Here is an 18496-nt window from a genome sequence, read left to right as displayed (position 1 = left end):
GAGAAAGAGAGAGAGAGAGAGAGAGAGAGAGAGAGAGAGAGAGAGAGAGATTTTATGACAGAGGAGAAAGCCTTGAGTATCACTTTTAGACTCTGTTCGTCTTTTAAGTTTTAATTGATTTATTTAAATAATTAGGGCCTCTCACTAAGCCTAGAACTTATCAAGAATGCTAGGTTGGAGCTCTAGTCAGGGTTGCTATTGCTGTGATAAACCCCATGCCCCAAGCAACCTGGAGAGGAACGGGTTTCTTCAGCTTGTGCTTCCACATCACTGTTTGTCAATCAAAGGCAGTCAGAAGAGGAACTCAGACAGGGGAGGAATCTGGAGGCAGGAGCTGGTACAGAGGCCATGGAGGAGTGCTGCTTCCTGGCTTGCTCACTGTGGCTTGCTCAGCCTGCTTTCTTACAGAACCCACAGTGGGTGGGCCCTTCTATCAATCACTAATTAAGAAAATGCCCTACAGTCTTGCCTAAAGCTGAATTGTATGGGAGCATTTTCTCAGCTGAGGCCCCCTCCTTTCTGATGACCCTACTTTGTGTCAAGTTGACAGAAAACTAGCCAGCCCAGATGACTGACCAGCAAGCTCCAGACTACCAGCCTCTGCCTCCATCCCCCTAGAGCTGAGCTTCTAAGCACACCTCACCATGCCTGGCTGTGGAGGATGGGTCTCCTGCCTGCCAAGCAGTTTTACCAATTGAGCTCTCTCCTCACCCCAGCTTCCTACTGTGCACCCCTCTCCAACTGTGGCCGTTACTTCTGACAGCTAGAGTTCTCGGTGTGTAATCTGAAGGGTCTGGCTTTTTTAAGGTTAGAGAACTGTACGTTTATTTTATTGGAAAACGGTGATGGGCAAGGGCTGAAACAGCTCAGCAAAAGACACACATCTCAGACTGGGCTACTGAGGCGCAAGCCCTCACACGGCTGTATCAAAGACTACATTCTCAAAGGGCAGCTCCTGGTCATGCCCATTATGTAAAGCACAGCACAGGGAAATGGGAGGAAAGCTGGACCAGGAATAAAGAAGAAAGGAAAGGGGGAAAGAGAGAAGCAAATCCTAACAGACCAATATAAAAAGTTTATGTTATGAAAGAATGGGAAGAGTAAAATTTAAATAGCATATGTTGGCCACTCCTCATTTAAAAACATACTGAAGCCTACCTACTCCTCTAGAGCAGTGGTTCTCAGCATTCCTAATGTTGAGACACTTTAATTCAGTTTTCATGTTGTGGTGACCACCCACCATAACATTAATTTTTTTTGCTACTTCATAACTAATTTTGATACCGTTATGAATCATGATGTAAAGTAGGTAGAGTCTCCTAATTAAAGAGACATTAAATTAAGCTTTCCTGAGTTCCACATGTAGTGTTCTCCCATGAAGGGACTTAGCAAATTCCATCTCTTCTTGGATTAAATTTGTGTTTTCTCATGTTCCTTAATATATATTGAAGTCTGATCATGAAGGGATAAATCCATATCTCAAAACACTGACTTGGTTTTGTGTCTTTTTAAATTTATTGTTGATCTTGCTTTTAGTCTAGGGTAAAATCAGCTACACTTTGGTAGGATTTGTACACTTATGACAACAGTGAGCAACAACACCAACTATACAGGAACCTTGTTAGTGAAGGGACCATGTGTTCAAGGGGGTCCCGAGGGTCCTTGGTGTAAGAATAGGACAAGCTGGAAGGCCATACCTTCCTTCTGTGGGCACCTTGAGCCTCTTGTAGTCTCTAACCATGCTCAAGAAGAGATGAGTGCAGACAATGGGGGCCAGTGTGGACCTTCCTTTGTGCACAAAGAAAACCTGCCACTTTGAGGCTTCACATTGTTTGGAGAAACATTCCTGGGTGGGTGTGGGGATAAGGTGAAGGAGTGTGCAGACCAGAGCTCCCTGACCACCGACTTCCCTAACTAGGGTCATTTGTGCCGATCCGCAGGGGGTCCAGGCAGGAGACAAAGCCAGCACACTGACCAAAGAACCGACTGCGCTGTGCCAAGAGGAAATGTGGACTAAGCAGTATAATGAGTGGCTAAGCAAAGAGCCACTGGGTCCAAGCAGGGAATGTGTCACTGAGCGAGAACAGCAGTCCTGAGTTCTGTCGGCTCCAGCACAGACTAGAGCCTTAATCTGTAAGTCGCTGAGAAGCCCAATGAGTAAAAAACAAAACAAAACAAAACAAAACAAAAAACAAACATGTAGCCACCTTTGAAACAGAAGCAGAAGGCAACAGCATAAACTCCTGCTGTAACTCCTACAGATAATCCGTGTGTATATGCAGAGACAGCCAGCATCCAAGTGTGTATGTGTGTGTGTGTGTGTGTGTGTGTGTGTGTGTGTGTGTGTGTGTGTGGTGATAGGGTTGCCAGGACCTAATTACATTTAATCAAGATGACAGAAAAAAAGAATGATGAGTATGTATTCCTTAGTCCCAAATGAAACACACACACACACACACACACACACACACGCACGCACACTGCTCTTAAGAATGCCTGGCTGTACATCCCTCATTTACCTTTATAAGCCTACTCTAAAATTTCTGGCATGGGCCTGAAAGTCATTAGTAATTTAGCTGAAACGTAAAACTTTACTGCAGCGCATTGGTAGCTATTATGAGGTTTAAATCTGTGTGGCTCTGGCAGGTTGAATTCCCTCCTGCCACCTTCTACCACACTGCCTTTGAAAGCATTCAACTCTGCTGGGGGTACGAGACTCAGTTTAGAGTTAGAGCCGTGAGGGCACTAACATAGTCTTTCCGTCCTTCTGCCGTGCCAGCCGTTCTAAACTGCTTTTCTGGGTCAGATCTTCCCACAGAAAGTGGGGATTTCCCCAAGAAGATGGGACTCAGTAAACTATCTAGCAAAACCCATAGAGCCCTTCCAGGGCCACCACACTGTTTGCTTCACTGACACCAGTTATTCTCACTCCGGGCTCAATATTTTAGAAGACTATCAAAGAACTCCAATTTTTCATACAAATTTTAAGATAGTCTCTTTATAAAACAGAGCAAGAGAAATATCAGAGTGAGCCCTGTTTTTAGGAGAATTGTCCTATAGTTCAGTAGTTTGTTTCTTAAGTCTTATTTAAAGGCTTCTTAGAATATTTTAGGATTTGAGGATAAATGTGGTTTCACAATCAGAGTTTTATGGTTGGGGTCCAGTAGCATTAACACATGAAATCTGAAACTTTTTCACTGGAGTGACTTAGATGCATATAGGATGTGGAATTGACACCTAAATTCTATGTTCTTAGCCTGGATATATATATTCTTGTATCCACAAAGAAGTCAGAGTTGTGAAGGCTTCAGGAAATACAGAATCCAGGAGCTTTGTCTGGTGGAGTAGGTCCATAAGTTGGACTTTGTCTCACAAGGTCTGCTGGTCTTCATAACCAACTAACTAAAGTTAAATTCATCAACTAACAAAACCCATCTGTATTCTATGAATGAGCCTGAAAGCCCTGCAGGAGAGCTGTGCACCGAGATCTCTCTCTCTCTCTCTCTCTCTCTCTCTCTCTCTCTCTCTCTCTCTCTCTCTATCTATCTCTATCTCTATCTCTATCTCTATCTCTATCTCTATCTCATATTGTCTTAGTGTCCCTTCCCTTATGGTTCTCTTCAGTAAACTCATGTTGAAAACCATTGACATGTCTCACCTTGCTGGGGTGGTAGGAATCTTTAATGCCCCTATAGGATCATAGTGTGTATGTATATTCATGTACACATATGTGCACATGAAAATGGAGATCAGACCCATCTTCTGTCATTCCCCCTCAAGCACTGTGCACATATTTTTTGTTGGGGATGTGGTCAGGGTTCTGGGGTTCAATGGTTTGGCTCGTTTGGCTGGCCAACATGCTCTAAGTATGATTGTCTCCATGTCTCCATTGCTGAACTCCCAACTGTATGCCACCACACCCAGCTTTTTACATGGGTACTGGAGATCAAACTCAGGACTCCATCCATGCTTTCAAGCATGTATTTACTAACTGAAGTTTCTTCCCAGACCCTAATCTCTTGTTTTGAATCAACTATTTGTAGACAGAAGATTTTTGTCCCACCCGACCCTGCAGCCATTTGGTCCCAAAGAAATACACAGCGGTTTATATTAATTATAAACTGTTTGGCCTATTAGTTCAGGCTTATTATTAACTAGCCCTTACAGCTTAACTCATAATTCGTGTCTATGTTTAGCCATATGACTAGGTATCTTTTCTTAGTAAGGCATTCTCATCTTGCTTCCTCTGTATCTGGCTGATGAATGCAGCCTGTGCCTTTCCTCTTCCCAGAATTCTCTTAGTCTGGTTGCCCTGCCAATACTTCTTGCCTGGTTACTGACCAATCAGCATTTTAGCAAACCAATGCCAGTGACAAATCTTCACAGGATACAAAAGTGTTATCTCATAGCATTTTCTTTTTTTTTTCTTTTCAAGACAAGAACTATGATTTTAATCTCCTTTGTTTACTCGTTTTTCTGACAAACACTCTAAACAAAGACAAACATCCATAATCTCTTTTTGGGTGTGTGGGCATAGTTTTCTAGGGTACTTCCTGCTGATTGGGGTGCTCATAATCTTATGGAGATCCAAAGGAAATTTAGGATTATGGTAAAGTGCTGACTAGAGTATGTTGTGAAACTGGGTCATCTCAACCAACAGTACGAAGATGTTCTGAATGTAGAACTCAGAGGAAACTGCAACAGAGGTGCTTTGAAATGTTGGATCATCTGGGCCATCCATTCCTATTGGAGATTTTGCAGGGGATCTTCCTTGATCAAACCTTATTTTTCTTAACCCAGAATGAATCCACATTCTCTCATTTCCTGTGAAAATAAAAGCAAAACCTCTTCTCCAAAGTAACATATCTTTTGACTTAAATCTTAAAGTCAAGGCATTTTCAAAATATACAGGTTAGATTAATCCAGCAGCATTGATGATCAAATGTCTTTTAGCAGCTGTTGCTCCTTCCTCGGCAGTCAAACAGCTCAAAGACAACAAAATAAGTATCCAGAGTCTCAGTGTATTTTCCATCTTTAGGTGGCTTTTATTTTTACTCTATTTCTTTCATTTTTTATTTTTAATTTTTGTTTTTTTAAGACAGGATTTGTCTTTGTATTGTTGACTGTCCTGGAACTTACTCTGTAACCAGGCTGGCCTTGAACTCACAGATAACAGTCTGCCTCTGTCTCCCAAGTGCTGAGATTAAAGGCATGTTGTGACCATACCTGACTACTATATTTCTTTTCTTTTAAAAAAAGAAAAGACTTTTTCTATCCTTTTTCTTTTCTCTCTCAAACTTACACATATTTTTTAAAACACACTGTAAACTGTTTAGAGAGATTTTTTCCCATCTGAATCTGTCTTTGCTGTATATCTTTATCTTTTTTTGACCACATGAGTCTTTAATCTGCTAAATCATAAGGCTAGGATTAAAACTGTGGCTTTGGTAGCTCCATGCCACCCAATTACTGAGCTTTTTGAGATTCTCTTTCATGGCAGAGGTACTGGCGGGAACCATATCTGTGGAGTTTCTAGGTCCATGACACATCTAAGAAGCCCGTGCAGATGCTCATAAATACCACTTAAGTATTTGGTGGCAGGGCCTCTTAAAAGAACTGTGAGTTTTCGCTGCTAAGACTGAGCCAGGAAGCTGCTCTTAATGGAGCTGTGTCTTTCTTTACTCACTGTCAGCAAACAGAGCCTACCAGAGTAAAGATGGTTACCAAGAAGCTGTGCTTGACTCTGTTCTTGTCTGTCTAGAACCCTTTCTCTCTCTTTTTTTAAAGGTTTCTCAGACTGTATGTGGAAATCCTTACCAAATGTTTGGGTGCCATTTTGTAGATGGGAGTTTCCATCCCTCCCAGTTCCACAGTCATTCAATACCAAAGAAGCACACAGAAACTTATATTAATTATAGACTGGCCTGTTCACTCAGTCTTATTATTAACTAGCTCTTACAACTTAAATTAACCCATAGTTCTTGTCTATGTTTAAACCATGTGGCTTGGTACCTTTTCACAACAAGGCATTCTATATATTCTATCTTAGAATAGATATATTCTATATTGGAAAGGATATGTCTACCAAATAAACAGAATAAAAATTAATGACATATATAGAAAAATTTCCAATTTGATTTTAAAAGGAAAATTAAGACTTCATCAACAGACAGGAATGGACCCAGCATAAATTATAGTATCTTTAAATAATAAATAAATTTCCTCTTTATGGAAAGATAATGAATATTGGCAAAAAGTTTGCAATAATTTTTTGGGAAATATTAGAAACAATTATCCCAAAAGTGAGAGAATCACATTCATAAAAAAACAAACAATTGGGTCCTTCTGTGCAGTGTTAGAGAAACACAGATCTCTGGAGTCCCTATTGCTCTATACTCATGCAAATAAAGCAGGAAAGATGAGATATGTATTAGAAATTTTTAGTAAAGTGGTTCAAAGCCCTTATAACTCTGTGCAAAAGTCATAATTGTATGCCATTCTCGTGGTACTAATGGATTTCACAGAACTTCTCAATATAGTTACTGACTCTCAATATGCAGAAAGAGTTGCTTTACATATTGAAGCTGTTGAATTTATTTATAAGGCAGAATTAACATCATTATATATAATTACAGGAGATAATTAGGAATAGTAACCATTCATATATATATGAATATATATATATAACACATCAGATCTCATACAGGTCTGACAGGGCCTCTAGCAGAAGGTAATGATAGAATTTATCAGTTATTAATAGGAAGAATGCTGGAGGCTTCAAAAGTTCATAAAAAAACCTCACATTAATAGTAACAGTTTAGAAAAGGATTTTTCTATCACTTGTCAACAAGCCAAGGAAATCATTAAAAATTGACCTACTTGCTCTTTTTACAACCAAACTCCTTCACCTGCAGGAAGAAACCCTAAAAGTATGCAAAGAAATGAAACTTGGCAGATGAATGTGTTTTATTTGTTCAGAATTTGGAAATTTAAAATATGTACACCATACAATATATATGTTTTCAGGATTTCAATAGGCAACTGCTTTGAGTTAACTGATTCTGTAATTACATACATCTTATATGGCTGTCATGGGCATACCTGCACAAACTAAAACTAACAATGCTCCAGCATATGTCTTTAGTAAGATGAAACTATTTTTTTAATATTTTAACATAAAGCATATTACAGTATACTACATGATCTTACAGGACAAGCAGTCATTGAGAAATCCAATTACACCTTAAAAGAAATGTTTAGTAAACAGGAAGGAGAACCAAGACCCCCAAAGATAGACTACATAATGCCTTATTAACCTTGAATTGTCTTAATACTAATGAGAAAGAAACAACAGCTGCAAAGAGAAATTGGACAACAGAAAAAACTTCTGAATTAAATTAGCCTGTATTCTTCAAGGATGTGTTGACATCAGATCAGACCAGAATATGTCTAATGTTGAGGAAGGGGTTTTGCTCTTGTTTCCACAGGTTATAAAAAGCTATGGACACCATCAAAATTAATCAAGATTCAGTTTGAAAAAAAGAAACCTCTTGATAAAGAAAAATGACAGCTCTTCCACCGAGGTGACAATTCTACAAGTTGAAAAGAAACCTCACAAGGGTTGGGGCAGGGTTCTGTTCTTGTCTTTGCAGGAAAATAGAAAATATCCTTCTTTGATAAGTCAAGAGACCGTGGACATCTATAAGCTTAAGGAAAAAAAGATAGTTAGCCAGAAAGAATCACCAAACAAAGAAAATCTGACTTATAATACCAATATTCTCTGCAGGGTAAAATCTCACTTCCTAAGCATCCGTATCTCATTACTTCTCAGTATAGTAGTACTCACTATAGTGGTCCTGACTCACTTAAAAATCAAAGCTGCCTTTGGAGTTGGATTGTGGCTATTTCCTTCTCTAAATACAAATATGTTGTTTAGAGAAAAATTCAAAGTTTCTGTCTCATATCAGAAGAGTCATCTGGTCTGGGACAGAAGGAAAATAAAAATCTAGGTAATAAAGTTATCAAAACTCTGCTTTCAAAAATTCTATTTCTCACCATATTTAATGTTGTCTCTATGATACCTTTCTCTCCTTGGATCTATCTATATCTATCAAAATTCATACTTTCTGTTTTGATATTAATAATGTTTAAGTTCTCCAAAGTGAACAATAAATTTTTTGACAGTAATCTCAAGGAAGAAGATGGTGCCCCACATCAATGATTTCACCTGGTTTATATGCTGCCATTGGGCTACAAACTGCTCAAGATGATTCCAACTTGGCTAGCTGAGAAGGTGCACCTTCTTACAGCACTCTTAAGAATTTCAAATAAAAACTTCAGAAAAACCTTACCCACTACTCAGAGACTGTCTACAATTGTTCCAGACAGCACTCTTGAGAAGTAACCATCAATTCAGTTTCCTACAGGATCCCATAGACATACCATCACCCCATGATGACTAGAAGTAATTCTAGAAATGGTATCCCCTCTCCTGACATACTTTGTCTTCTCAGGGTGATAGATAATTGTCATCTGTTATGAGTTAGTTATAAGTTGTATAGAGTTGGGGGGTGAAGTAGTGTCAGGAATCTTTTTTGGAAAAAAGTATGGGGGAGGGAATGGATGGAGTGGGATAATAGGTAGATTATCTACTATGTATCTACTTGTGAACTATTAGTTATAGACAGTTTACATTGGTATAGATTCTTATCTATTGATATGCATGTAAAATTATTTTTGTATTCCTATCTAAGATAATTTGTATATTGATAAAAATTCAAATTATATTTGTTATATTGAGTATGCTCCTATTCCTGTTTATAATATTTGTACACAATTATAAAGTTATTTTGTTATATTGTATATATGTATGTTTCTAACTCTGCTTAAGATATTTTGTACATTGATGCAATTTTAGGATACTTTTATCATATTGCACTGTATATTTCTACCTCTGATCAAAATACTTATATGTATTGTTACAATTTAAGGTCATTGTCCTCATTGATCCACATCTATTTGAAGATTGTTTATTTTTTATAATGTGAAACTTTAGTCTTGAGTTATATATGTGTTAAGAGCTACAGATTAATAGTCACACATGCTTGTCATATTTTTAGTTATGTCAGTCAGGTTTTCTAGATGTACAGAGATGTACTCCACAGAGATAGGTAATCTTCAAACACTTCAAAGAACTATATAATATGACATTTAAATAACTCAGGATCCTGTTGAAGTGAGACATCATTGCTCCTGGCAGTACTGATTTTTCCCCGAGAGAATGTTGGGCACTGAAGACACTCCACTTGGAGCTTATCTTCTTGACAAAACTGGATTTTGGACAAAGAACTGCCCTTGCCTCAACTACTGACAATATGCATGCTGTCCAAACATCAGCATACAAGCTGGATACAAGCAAAAATGACTGCTAAACCTTGCCAAAACAGGGTAGGACAATCTTTCAAATTTCCTGCTTTTGAAAATGGTTTGTCAGATACTCTAAGCCTTAGCCAAAGTTGGCTGCCCCAATCTTGCAAAGGAGACTTTGGGTGATTGTTCAGGTAGCCAGCTGTCTCTGTCACTTTTTACACCTTTTGGAAGTTGCTTTCTTGCACTTCCTGCTTACTCAGGCAATATTAATTTCCTTTCCAAGTCTTCAGTGGGGTTGAAGACTAGTTGATCTTAGCTACTTTCCTGTCATAACTTAGTTAAGACATTTTTTTAATATAAGACTTAGACAACTCAGGATAGGACAACTATTGAAATAGTCTGCTAATTACCTTAGACTGGGCATTTAGCATGGTTTTCTTGATTGATGTTGGTTATAGCTCTATTTTTGTATGTTTTTCCTTTTCTTTCTTTCTCCTGGACAATCCTTGATATTTGTCCTTATTGTATATATTTTGTATCAGGTTTAGAACCCTCTTATTTAGATAGAAGAAAGAAGTGTTGTAGAAATTCATACAGCCAATAGCATTTTGGACACCAGCCTATTAGGGCCTGGCCGGAGGTGCTATCTATGAATTGCTAAGCATAGACAGAAAGTATGCTCACTCTCTTGGGTGGTGGTTGGAGTTCTGTTCATAACTTCAAGTGCCCACAGAGGATGGTGACTCTCTACCCTTATTGTGAGTTTTTCTCCAAATAAATATTTGTTATCCTTTATTCTGGGCTCTCATGAACTTCCTTAATTGTGTCTACATCCATGCCTAGCTTGTAGTGCTATTTTGACATCATCTATGGAGGCTTCAGAAGATAGTATCTTCCTGGGATAAGGATCTCAGGCAGAGCAGACAACCAATAATGGTCGTATCAGTACCTGGCTTCAATCTATGTTTCTCTACTTCCTGTCTGTATATATGAAATGACTATTATCTCACTTTTTCATCTCAACTTTTCTACCTTGCCTGACTCAATGTTCACCCTCCTCCTCACTGTCCACCCTCCTCCTCACCATCCACCCTCCTCCTCACTGTCACCCTCCTCCCCACTGTCCACCCTCCTCCTTACCATCCACCCTCCTCCTCACTGTCCACCCTCCTCCTTACCATCCACCCCCCTCCCCACTGTCCACCCCCCTCCCCACTGTCCACCCTCCTCTCCACTGTCCACCCTGCTATCCCCACTATAATGGATAGAATTCATGATCCAAAATAATCTTTCCTCCCTCGAACTGCTTCTGTTACAAATTTTGGTCAAAGCAATGCATCGACCATTACATGTAACAGCTGCCTAATTTGGATCTTTTCTTGCTTTTTTTTTCATTTAGAATATCAGTTAGAGGTTGGTGCTGTTATTTTTACTGAAAGAAATTAAATGTTAAGAGAACCATCAAGCTTGTTTTCAAATATTCCTCGCAGTGGTACTGATACCACAGTAAACAGATAGTTCTGCACTCATGCACTCCTAAAGCTGGGAAGGGAGTAGCCTGAAATGCAAACAAATAGTGTTGATGGGCTTTTCTCCAAGGCCTTCACAGAGCCAAAGCTTTTATCAACCCTACCTGGGTTGCTGGCAATGTAGACATTTTTCTTGACTGTTCAGGGAAGTAGAGCCTTTTGCCTTCTGTTGAGAATATTGGGCATGTTGGTCACTACTAGACATCATTGCTTGTAAGATTTTCTTTTCAGTGAGAAATAGAAAACATTATTTGATATATTTGAACTATGATAGTAGAATTGCTAAAAATAACATAAATTAAAATACCACAGGAAAATTAAGCTCTACATAAACCTTAATCAAGCTGTTCAACTATATAGATCTTTTTTTCCCTAAGACACATTTGTCTCCTGGTTCCAAAGTGGCTGCCATCATACCTGTAGAAACACACTTCCTTATTAGTATGCTGAGCAACAGCCTTGATGCTTCAATGTTTCTAGAAGACATCCGATTGCTTTGACAGACTAATATACATATGTGAAAAAATAGCCAATTATTATAGCCTGTCCATGAATATAGGAATTGGGGTTTTACTAGACTGTACCCTCCATCATAAGTTCAACAAAATTCCTTAAAATATCTTTTCTTACAATGACAGGGACTTTTAAATGGAAATTAGTGACCTTGGGAAAGGGAGAAATGGATATTGTGAAATTGAGTCAATTAATATTCACCATGACAACAGCTCCTTCTTAGGGCTGGGGCAGGGCCTCCATGAGAGCTAAGAGCCAATGACACCTGTCATTCTCAAAGGTACCTGTCAGTTAGTTCTCTGCTCTGCGCAGTCCCACAAACACTACTGACTTTGTGGATCCTAGTGTTCCTCACCTGCCGTGCAAAAGAGCGCTAGAGAGAACATAGCACTCTTCCTGCTTCTCTAGCCTCCACGTTTGTTTCTTCAAGAATTCATCCCACTGCACTGTTTTTCTACCTTCCTATGTTTCCCTGAAGTCCCGGGTGAAGCACGATTAACAATACTCAGAGACTGAAATTTAAGTTTAAGATGAAGTCCCGAAAATCAAAGCAGCCAGCCACTGGCTCTTCCCTCACCTTAGTCTGAAATGGTGACCCTGCTTCCAGGAATCCTCAGAATGACACTGTGTCTGAGAGCTGTCTCCTCCCGTCTTATATTCCTCTCTAGAACTGGAATTAAAGGTGAGCACCACAGTGATTAAAGGCATGCACCGCCCGATTTCTATGGCACTCCACTGGGATTAAAGGTGTGCATTACCACTGCCCTGTGTAAGGCTGACCAGTGGGGCTGTTTTACTCTCAGGCCTTCAGGCAAGTTTTATTTTACTAAAATATGAGTGAAATACCACTATACCTGTGGTATCACTAGTATATTGCCAAAGAATCAGAGTTCCTGGGCTTGTCTCATCTCCTGCCACCCTACCTGTCCTTTACAGCCAACCACTCTTGCTGGAGAAGTCATCCTGCCTTGGATGATGCATCCTAACTGTGAAGTGTTTCCCTCTGTGGACCTTTCCCTCCCCATAAAGTCCATCTGTAACTGTTACTTCAGGTAGCTGTGTTGAGTCTGTCAATGGCATTTCATGGACTTGCAGATTGTTGGACTTAAATATCATAGAACTCTATCTATATCTATATAATACCCTCTCCTACACAAGTGCCTATCAAAATACCCCTCCTCTGTAGACCCCCCCTGCCTAGACACCCACACCCCCCCACACACACACACGAGAAAAAGTCAGCATCCCTATCTTAGTACTATTCAGTTGTAACACCTGCTCATCATCATCATCAGTGGGGAGGCACACAGAGGACCAGGAACCTGAGCATGAGGAGCTTGGAGAGTGTTTGGACAGGAGCAATCTACTATCAAATCAAACACTTCAGCCACTCTGAGCAAGATCTCTATAGAGCTTTCTTACATCTCCTTATCTCTCTCCTAGAAAGCAGCTAATACTCCCCATAGCTCCCATCCTCGGAGACAGAGTTAATAAGAAAGCACACTATGCTGTGGTCTTGCAACCTCTGCCTCTTGCAGCTGCAGGTTAAGCTTGTGGTCTTCTGAAAACACATGTCAAAAACCCACTTTTCTCTGCATTTGAAAGGATCTATCCAACTATTATCTATCTATCTATCTATCTATCTATCTATCTATCTATCTATCTATCTACCTCTATCTCTCTCTGTCCCTCTCTCTTTCCCTCCTTCCCCCACCCACCTCTTTCTCTAAGTCATCAGTATGGCGGTAGATATTTCATAATAGTCAAAAAAGTGAAGACTATGTCTCCCCTGGGACGCAATCATACAAGTGTAGGAAGTATTCTAATGCAGCTCCTGGTAGGACATGAAGGCTCCCATAGCCATAACGCCTTTCCAAAGGGTAATGTCATATCAGTTTCTTTTCAGGAACCTGCTTCCTTCTTTTAACTTACAACAGGCCTGGGGTAATTCTTCTGAGGGAACTCTCCTAAGTGTCAACAGTCTGAGGTTTTCACTTAAAAAAGGTTCTTCCTGTTGTATGGTGTCACTGATGACAAATGAGCTGTCATTTGAGACTCTGTGCCTTCCTCAAAGTTTCCATTACCAACCCTGTACATGGCTTTTCTTCAGCCAGTTGCTAATGCTTCTGAGCCGGGAACAGAAGAAAAAACACAGATGACAAGCTCTGGTTACATGTTTAACAAATAGGATTTATGTCCATTGAAGTTAGAAAATTTCTTTTAAAAATAACTGGAGTTCTTTTAAGCATAAATGCAATGATATAGAGTTGAAAAATGAACAACAAGATGACACAATATGTTTTGGAAAATGAAAGCTTATTAGCCGAAGTAAATTGTGTATTACAAAGAAATAAATCGAATCGTAAACCATCAGAGAGGATGAGGCAATGTGGGTGTGATGGAAGTACAAAGAATTCCATAATTAGTGGTCTAATAAAGCCATTTAGAGTCTCCTTGATGGCTCAGTTCCTTTCTCCATCCACCGAGATGAAGCTGGCTTACTGCACGGGCAGGCCAGTCTCTCCCTATTACTCCGCCTGTGTTGTCATTGGGCCTGGGGAGCTGAACTCTAGTCCTGGACAATCGTCTGTGTCTGCTTATTAACATTCACAGCTACCCGTGAACTAGAAGAGGGTAGGCAGCTGGCCTATGACAGCGAAAGTCTAAAATAAACAGAGCACCTGCCATCGCTAATGCTCTGGAAGATGAACTTACGGCTCATTTCCTCATTCCCCGGTGGATTTTCCTTGGAAAAATAAACAATATTTTCAATATTAGAAAAAAATGTCAAATTTTTTCAAATTCAAGTAGAGTTTCACCTGTTTCGTCAGCATCCGTACCACCAAGACACCAGTGTCTGTCAGTAGAGACCCTCTCTGGAGGCAATATATCTGCAATCACCCCTGCAAGGACATCCATACCTCAACATGCTGTGAAGCCACCCAAGAGCACCAGGCCTGCTGACTGGTGTCCGGTTCCTTACGTGAAGACATCTTATCCTTTGAACACTATGGCAACAGGGACAGAAATTTGTGTGATACAATAGTCTTTCCCTTATTAAAAGCTAGGTGTTTGCTTCTATGCCTTCGTGTCCTGAGGAGCAGAAATGGCGACACCAAATGGGGTAAATCACCAGTGTGATAAAATACATCCATCTACTATTCTATCCTAGAAATGTTGCGGACTTAAGATTTCTATGTAAAAGTTGTCTACTTATTCCTAATGTGCTTTAAAAATTCACTCAGCCCCTCCAGCTCTTGAGAAGGAATCAAAGGAAGTAAATCTTTTTCCTGCTAACCCTCCTAAGGGCTTCGAGAGAGAGCCAGCGCAGGCCATCTTCAACTCTTCTGGAAAAAATGATCAGCATTCCTGTGCACCTGTCCATAGGGTGTCTTCATCATTGGTTGCAAATGTTGTTCCTGGCTGTCTTAGACGGTGTCAAAACTCATGATGCTAGGTACCCGACACCTGTTTAGAAGGTACTCAAGATACTGTAGTGTTCATTTCATTCCTGTGTAGCTTGGAAGTCATTTGGTGCCCTTTACCCATCAATAGCATGTTAGTAATTTTGTTGCCATCATCAAATTCATGAGAGAACATTTAAAAGAAAGGAAGATTTATTTGGGCTCACAGTTTTGAGGTGTCACTTCATTACAGCAGGCAGGGGGGGCCTGGAGGTGGAGAGAGGCTGACATTACAGTGACCAAGAAGGAGAGGGGGCAGAGACTATACTCTCAGACCGTCTCATTTCCTCCTGTTTTCTTTTTTTTGTTTATTTATTTTTTTATTATTTATTTATTTATTAAAGATTTCTCTCTCTTCCCCACCACCGCTTCCCATATCCCTCCCCCTCCTCCAATCAACTCCCCCTCTCTCATCAGCCTGAAGAGCAGACAGGGTTCCCTGCCCTGAGGGGAGTCCAAGGACCTCCCACCTCCTTCCAGGTCTAGTAAGGTGAGCATCCAAACAGCCTAGGCTCCCACAAAGCCAGTACGTGCAGTAGGATCAAAACCTGGTGCCATTGTTCTTGACTTCTCAGCAGTGATCCTAGAGAAGCTAAATAAGAAGGTGAACCCAAAGAAAAACATGTAGACATCCTCCTAGATATTAACCTTCATCAGGCGATGAAAGGAGACAGAGACAGAGACCCACATTGGAGCACCAGACTATAACCCCAAGATCATTTCCTCCTTTATTACACCAGAGCTCCCAGTCTATGGGATGGCACTACCCATATCCCAACTCAGGGTGAGTCTTTCCCTCTGAATGAGTTATCTCTGGAAACTCTGTCAGTCACAAACATACCAAAAACTGTATTTTATTAATTTCCCAAGAATTTCTCAATCCTGTCAAGCTATCAAGAACAGCCATCCACTCCCTGTCAACTAGATACCCAAACATACCTCTTTAATACCATTGCACTCACCCCTACCCTGCAATGGTTTATGCTCACCTCAAACTAATGATACCACAGTCACCTCTACCCCACCCCCAGTCATTTATGTCCATATCAAATGTAAAGTTCATTCATCTAGAAGAGCTCCTATAGTTCTGGAATTGTTTGAAAGTTCAAGGTCTCTGAGACTTAGAGCTAATTCTTAGCTATGAACATATAAGAAATAAAAACAAATTACATGTTTCCAAAATATAGTTGTGTGAAATATGCATTCTCACCCCAAATAGGAAGAATATGGACAACTAAATGAGGGATGGGATCAAAGAAAGACCAAACATTAAACACCATACAGTGTTATGTGGTAGAGTAATGGGAACTCCCACTGGCTAGGGCACCCCTGACCCTGTATCCTTGGCTTTTGTATAGTCTTTATGTATAGTCTTTTCCTTGGGCTGACTCTGCTCACTCCTGTGACTCTCTTAATCTATATTTCCAGCATCTTTCACCTCCTGGCATCTCCTTCACAGCTTGAGTGTCTCAACCATAGGCTTATGAATTAACTTCTCCAGCGCTGCCTTCAGGAACGTGACCTGCTGCTCGTTCCATGGCCTCAGGGGCCTTCCTTTGATGCCTGCATGAAGTCTCCATAACCTTGTCACCCTTACTTTTTGTACATCTGAAAAAGCAACATCACGTGGGCAATGCCAGTATCTTCCACCATCTAGCCAGACTCCACTGGACCACAGCAATAGGAGACAGTGATTCCCTGAATGGCTGAATATGGAAAAACATTTCTCTTGGTGGCTAAAGGTAGACATTCTGCTGTGAAAGGAAATGCTTTAAAATTATTTAAAATATTTACCCCATTGAGCCTGCAATGGCTTGCCCAACAGATCCCTGAGATGCCCTCAAGGTGTCATTTCCACTACCCCAGTGTGTGGGTTCTTCCAAGTAACCTAGTCTCTTTTACAATCATACCTGACATGATTCTGACTTTACATGTGCTTCTTTTCTGCCCATACTGTATGTTTTTAAGATCATTCTCTTCTGCCTTTTGTCTCAGATTCTTACTGCAAACTGGCAAAAAGGAGCTAGCCAAACCACCATCAGTCTAATCTTCAGGCTTGCCTTTCCTTTTCTTTACAGGATTAATTAGACCCTGACCTTTAAACACAGCCTCCTGCAAAATGCTCATAGACAAAATGTAGATGAGTCCTTGACCCAAATCTAAGGCTAACAGCATCTTGTCCAGTTCCAAGTAGAGTCCTTATTCTCATTTGAAATTTCATGGGCATGGCCCTTCCTTCTTGAGGCGGGCTCCTTGACCGGCGAGGAAGAAACACCCACCACACAAGGATTCTTCTCAGATCACGCTTTACTGGAGTGCACTTAGTTGAGGGAGAGCATAAAGCAAAGGGGGGCAGGAAACGAGAGAGCAAGAGAGAGAGAGAGAGAGAGAGAGATGAGAGGGATGAGAGGCGCTAGAGGGAGAGCGCGAGAGAGACGCTAGAGAGAGAGGCTAGAGAGAGACCCGGGGGCACAATGGCGGCTGCTTATATAGGGAATTGGCACATGGGTTGCCCTGTGATTGGCTGCCATCATCAGCTGACACCAGACTGCATCGAGATAGGCCCAGGGACCCTTATCCACAGCGCATGCGGGAAGCGGGGGACAAGTAGCTCTCAAAGGCATAGCCAAATATGGGGTTGTTTATTTCTTTTTTGGGGGGGGTTGTTTATTTCTAACAAGACAGGATGTCAGCGCCATCTTGTAATGGCGATCCTGTCCGGCTCACTACACCTTCTCACATTGTTGTCAGCCTTCTGGTCTTCTGAACGCCTCCGAGAATCATCTACTGTGTTCCATTTATAATGCTCTTCAGAATCACCTACTTCGTTCCATTTATAATGCTCTCCAGGATCACCTACTGTGTTCCATTTATAATGCTCTCCAGAATCACCTACTGTGTTCCATTTATAATGCTCTTGGGTTGCTTTAGACCACACGTGCATGCTTTTCCAAATTCTTCCCACAAGCCAGTTCCAAAATTTGGAACCATATTGACAGGTAAGGCAATGCCTCCATTTCTGACACTGATTTTTCATATTAATCACTGGCAAGATTACATGTGGATACCACCAGGCTTGTCAGATCAACAACTGAAAGAGGGGGTGTTTATCTGGGTTCATGGTTTCAGAGCTTTCAGTCCATTGTTGCTGGGAAGAAAGAGAAAGACAGAACCTCTTATATCATGGTGGCCAGCAAGCAGCGAGAGGAAAGGCCCTGAGCCAGCTCGCTCTCGCTCTCTCCTTCTCTTCCTTCTGAGCCCTCAGGCAATGGGACGCTGCCAGCCACATCTGGACCCAGACACCCCCACAAACACAATCACACTAACAATCAAGATTAACCATAGCTAATGTATTCTTTTAACTTCTTCTACCATCAGGTTTGTTTGTTTTCTGGGGCTCATTTACTGTGTATGACAGCAAGAATATTGAATTAGAAACTGAAGACTCTTGGTCACTAGAGACACAGAGAAGACTTTTCAAAGCTACAGAGCTTGCTTAGGGCAGGAAGGAAAAGGACAGTGGCAACTGCCCCGACAGTTGTGATCCCAGTGGCTCCCAGAGTGAGTGACAGGTCGAATTAAATCAGTAGTGACTGAACAATGGCTACACTAATGGAGTGT

Source organism: Microtus ochrogaster, chromosome 4, assembly GCF_000317375.1.
Source record: "Microtus ochrogaster isolate Prairie Vole_2 chromosome 4, MicOch1.0, whole genome shotgun sequence".
NCBI classification, from domain to species: domain Eukaryota; kingdom Metazoa; phylum Chordata; class Mammalia; order Rodentia; family Cricetidae; genus Microtus; species Microtus ochrogaster.
This window is presented reverse-complemented; position numbering follows the sequence as displayed.